Source organism: Macaca thibetana, chromosome 3 (assembly GCF_024542745.1).
Source record: "Macaca thibetana thibetana isolate TM-01 chromosome 3, ASM2454274v1, whole genome shotgun sequence".
In the NCBI taxonomy this organism is placed as follows: Eukaryota; Metazoa; Chordata; class Mammalia; order Primates; family Cercopithecidae; genus Macaca; species Macaca thibetana.
This window is the reverse complement of record NC_065580.1, coordinates 82,684,485-82,690,580: the sequence shown is the minus strand read 5'-3', so window position 1 is coordinate 82,690,580 and position 6,096 is coordinate 82,684,485.

The window sequence follows — 6,096 nt, the reverse complement described above, 5'->3', positions numbered from 1 at the left end:
CTGGCGTGCGCCTGACGCATGCGCCCTTCTTCCTCCTGCTTGAGCCCTTAGGCACAGATCGTGTGAGATTGTGCGCTCTCCAGGTTTCATTACCTTGGTGTCCCCCAGACTTCAAAGTAAAGTGTGTCCACTCTAGCCACAAATTACCTAGGAATAGTCACTCTTCCTTTTTCCCATGTCAGACCATTTTCTTTTGCAAAGGGGAAACATGTGCACCATCTGCCTCAGCTTTCAGCTGAGCAGCCTCTTTGCTCACGCAATGCGATTTGTCGCTGACACTGGTCTCTAGGAATGGGATAAACTGGTCCGTACACACGCCGCTGACAGAAGCAAAGCTACTTCTATTTTAATTTAGAAACTTGTCAACTAGAAGGAAACACCAAGCGGCAAGGCCGTATTTTTTGTTTTTGTTCGGTTTCGTTTTGCTTTGCCCACGCTGCCCCTCCCCACCCTTTAACTCTGGTGCTAGTTACAGGTGTGTGAAATCCCGCTTCGGATCCCAGTACTTCAGCTCTTCGCTGTGGGTGGGGGCTGCCCTTCCCCAATGTCTAGGTCATTTCACTTAGAAGATAAGAACAACGACAAAGAGTCGGTTTGAGGGATCAGTGAGATGCCGATAATAATATTAAGGGCACTCTAGTCTCATTGCCTGGGGAGAGTTGAACGTTTAATGAATGGTAGGCATTGTTATAGTCACAGGAGCAAGGAAGTGAGAGTCATATATTTCTCTCTTCTAACAGGATCAGTGTGTTCCGGCAATTGGGAAATGAAGCTATGTAAAAGTAGAAAATACAAGTCAGAGCAATATCCAATGTAATGTTTAAAAGGATTACTGTAGATCCATATGTGAGACAATGAGCTTTGTCATACAATGTTGTCGGAGATTTAAAACTCCTAAGTTTTCTGGCAGGCAGTCAATATGTATCAAGACTGTTAAAATATTCACATCGTTTGGCCCAGCAATTCCACTCTTTCAGAAGTATCCTGAACCAAATGAGACCTCTAAAAAGATTTGGGTATGAGGTGTGTCCATTTACAACTCAATGTCCAACAAGGGACATTGATAAAATCATTATTTTTCAATCCCTTTTATTTAGCCCATATTTTCCAAAGGGGAGGGTCAGGGTGTCTTCCATTAACATTGTTTGAAATTTCAAAATTAATAGTTTGGTTAAAACAAATCAGAATCATGGGGGAAATTTTTTCTCAAAATTATTTACAGTCCACCTGTGGAGATACAATGTTCCCTTTAGAATTACTAAGTTTTTAAAATTATGGAATAGCCATCTATTGAGTATTTACAAAGCCAGTAAAAATCATGTTATAAGGATGTTATACATGGAGTGATATAAAATTAAAATCAGGATGCAAAGTATAGGATATGAGGTATTATAATAGGATGTAAAGTATATTCACATATAGATAACACATAGATATAAATGTGTATTACATATCTGCCTTGAAATATCACATATCTGCCTTGAAACTATTTATACAAAATATAAACAGTTGCCTGTAGTTTGAGAGCATGTGTGTATTTTCTTTATTATTGTTAAATTGGCAAATGGTTCTATAATGTAACATATTATTCTTAAGTGAAAAAATTACTTTTTTTCTTTAATTCTTAAGGGAGTACTTAGTATTTTCTCAATTAACCTTATCATTTAACTTAAAACATGCTAGCCATAGCACAGTTCCTTATCCAAATTCCTGAAATTCTCATAGGAATAAGTCTTCCTAGGAGAATGTCTCTGTAAGAAGTAGTTTAGTGGCAGGGTTGGGAGCACAGCCTTAGCAGCCATATGGCCTGAAAATGAGCCCAGCCTGATAGAGATATACAAAATCTCTGTAAGAGTATGCAAAATACTTAGCCCTCTTTATACCTAATTTGTATTATCTGCAAAATGAAGATAGTAATAATGTCTATCTCAAAGGGTTATAGATGGGAGCTGATACCTGCAGGGCAATCAGTAAATATTAGATATTATTAGGACAAATTTATCATTCATATAACAAGGAAGTACTTTAAAGACAGATATTGAATGTTTGGTACATTTGTTCCTATGCCCTTATTTTTCATCAAAGCACATGTTGAAAGGAAAATTTTCTGAAAAGCTTCCAATTATTTGATTGACAACGATTTCCTCAGTTCTGAGTTCAGTACTGGTCTAGGTGCTATCAGATGTAAAGGCTAATGATTTTAATAGTCTGGGATAAATTTGAATAGAAGAACATTCTTTCTTAATGATTTCTGGTTATATTTAGTATGGTGCTGAAGCTAAGGGATTTCTCTAGGTTATACTACATCTTGAAAACAGCCTTATCTCTCATTTCAATTCTCTTTTATCTCCTTTAATGGTAAATTCCCCAAATACCCCAAATCCTAATAGCAGTCAGCCATAACTAAAATTTTTGCACAAATCACTTTTCTAGAAATTAGCTGTTAAAAATTATGATCAGATAAGGAAAATAATTATTTTGAAGCATATAATTTGTCAAATGTTAATATATAAGTCTCTCTCAGCTCACCCCCTTCCACTGTTATGCTGATCAGATTATGTTAGAAACCTGGTTAGGTTACATTGGAAACCTGGGGTTGAAAAGATTGAAGTTTTTCTGACTGATTTTCAGAGATAGTGCCTCAGATACATAGCACAGCTACCATAAGCAAAACTACCATTTCCCCCTGTGCCACCTGACTTAATTCACAGGCAGTAAACTCCTGACTCTATTGACACAACTTTGTCATTCCCTTTATTTTAAAAGCTGAGGTCTGTATTAAATTCTGCAGATAACTTACCTATCTGAAACTCTCACTTATGTCTCTGTACTCCTTTTTAGGCAGGATCTTCTGTATTTCCTCAGTCTCATTCATCTTGCTTCACACCTGCCTGGAGCTAATCTCTCCCCATGTGTTAAAACTTTCTTTCCCAAATATCCAAATCATCTTTTATAGGGTTTTTGTCATAATCACAATTTCTAGTGAGAATAATTTTAGGAGTTTGATGACACTTAGGGAATGAATGAATTTATTGTGCTAGGCATTGTGTGGTTTATATCATCTAATTTTTACAGAAATGCTATGGATTAGGTTCTGTTATTATCCCATATCTTATTTCAAACAATGGAAATACAGGATCCAAGGTATTATGATTTGCACATGGCCACATAGCTAGCAACTAGAACTCGGATATTTTGACTGCAAAGCCACAGTTATTAACCACTGTGGCATGAATATCTGTATTAAATTTGGAAGAGTGAATTCTGTCTGCAACTTTTACTACACAAAGGTAAGTGATGACAGTGAGTAAAGTTAACTGGTTAGGGGGAAAAAGAGGATATTTTCACTCTTTTTCTAAGTGATCATCACTGCTGCTGAAAAGAGGAGAATTGGGTCCAGAAATCCTTAAGGAGGTGTTCCAAATACAAAATAAGAAAAACACAGAGTCCAAACAGGATTTATAAGTTATAAAAGACTGTTTCTTCATAATAAACACCAGGTAGACAAGGTTTTTTAAAAAAACAGTTTTAAAAAACTTATCAAAAAAATGAGGACACAAATTTAAGTAAACTTAAATCCAAAAGATAAGGAGAGCTTCCTAAGAGAGAATAGAATTATAGTTGCTTTAATCACCTACAAAACAGTGGGAGGAGGAATGCACCATAAACAGGGCCAAAGGGAGACCTGCCAAATGACATGTGTGGACCAGGATGATAGATTACAATCTCATGCCGTTCCAGTGAGAGAATGAGTGTGCACTCACTCTCCAATTCTCTCCCAAAGGTCTTCATTAAGTGCTCAAATGTCGTATTTCAAAGGCATGGGGTAGGGCATGATTGCTGTGATACATTTCTTTGCAGATTCTAGGCCTTTAAACATTGTACTGCAGCAGCTCTGTGAAGGCTGGAGGGAGGGTGGCAGGCTGCCCAGAACTCTCCTGAGGCACAGGAAAGACAGGCAAGACTGGAGAGTAAATAGAACAACTGCTGAGATATTGGAAGCTAGGTGTTTGAGCTAAGAAAGTATTGAATACTTTGGTGGTATGAGCTAGTAGGTGCACATTAATCTTGAGAGTTTTGCCAGTGCCAAGAACTCAACACATTTGAAAGCAATAGTAAACTGAATCGAAACTTCTACAAAACCCAGAATGTGGGTTTTTGACTCACTGTCAAAAGATTTGATTCAGCCTTCCAAACAATTATCCTGATAGAAAAAATGGCAAGATGTTTTTTGAGGTACATATTATTTTCTGTTTTCTTTTATACAATATCTAGCCTACAGTAAAAATTATGAGACATGAAGGAGCAAGAAAATGTGAGCCATGGTCAAGAGAGAAAATGGTTAACAGGGGAAAATACAGAAATAGCCCAGATTTGGTGTATCTGGCAGAGACTTTAAAATCACTTTGATAAATATGTTACAGCATCTATGTAAAAAGTGGAAAGCATGCATGAACAGACAGGGAATTTTAGCAAAAAGATGGGAACTATTTATAAAAAGCAAGTTGAAATATTAGAAATAAATATTAGAAGTAAAAAGTTCACTTTTTAGGATTGTCACCAAATTAGACATAACAGAGGGAAAAAAAACCCGTAAACTTGAGACAGGTCAGTAGAAATTATATAAACTGAATATAAAGAGCAAAATCAAGGACAAATGGAAGGGAGCATCTGATATCTTTAGGATAATATCAAATCATTTAGCATATATGTACTTGGAATCCAAGGAGCAGAAAGGGAATAGAAGAAATATTGGAAAGATAAAAACTTAGAAATCTCCAAAGCTGACTGAATATGTAAATCTGTATATTAAAGAAACTCAGTGAATCCTAAAAACAAAACAAAACAAAAAACAAATTTAAAGAACACTAAACCTAGGGAAACAGCAAATAGAAAAAATCCTAAAATTAGTCATAAGATACACATTACATACTGGGGAACGATAATAATATCAGTACTAACTTCTATATCAAAAGTGATGGAGGCCACAGAAAATGGAATAGCATATTTGAAGTGTCTAAGAACATAAAATATATCAATTTAAGTTCAATATCTAGCAAAAAAATTGAAAGCAAAAGAAAGCTATTTTCACACAGACAGAAGCTGAGCAAATTTATTCCAGAACACCTCCAGCGGAATGTCTAGAAACTCTTTATGCTAATGTGAAATGACACCAGATGGAAGTCCTGATGTAGAAATAAACATATAGAAATATTTTGTATTATCTTAATTTTATGTGTATCCCATATATCATATCTCTACATATTTATCTATAGAGACATATATATTTAAAAGATTATTGACTAAAGTAAATGTAATAACCGTATATTTTGGGTTTATAACATATGTTGAAGTAAAATACATGCCAATGAAGCCATATTGTATAGGAGAGAATGTAAATAGAATTATAGCGTTGCAGTGTTCTTACATTTTTAAGTAGTAATTTGTTACTGAAGGCAAATTTTTCTTTTTTTTTTTTTTTTCTTCTTGAGATGGGATTTTACTCTGTTGTCCAGGCTGGAGCACAGTGGCACAATCATGGCTTACTGCACCTTAGACCTCCCTGGGCTCATATGATCCTCCCACCTCAGCCTTTCAAGAACCTGGGACTACAGGCACATGTCACTATGCCAAGTTAATTATTTTACTTTTTATAGAAACAGGATTTCTTTATTTTGCCCAGGCTGACTGAAGGCAAACTTAAAAAAAAATGCATAAAATCAAAGGATGGGGGAAATATACCATGAAAACAATAAGCATAGGAAAGATATGACCATATTAATATCAGAAAAGTAAGACCTCAACTCACATAGTATTACCAGAGATATGAAGCACATTCATAAGGATAAAAGTCTTCATTATTTAAGAATATGTAGCAATTATAAAACACAAAGAAATACTTAACAGAATTACATGGGGGAAATAGTCAAGTATATAATAAGTAATTGATAGAATAATAAAAATCAGGGAAATATAGAATATTTCATTAACACTATCTACTAACTTGACATAATTGAGTTAATAGAATATGATATCCATCAACTAAAAAGCACAATTTTTTTCAACTGCACAAACACCCAACAAGATAAACTAATC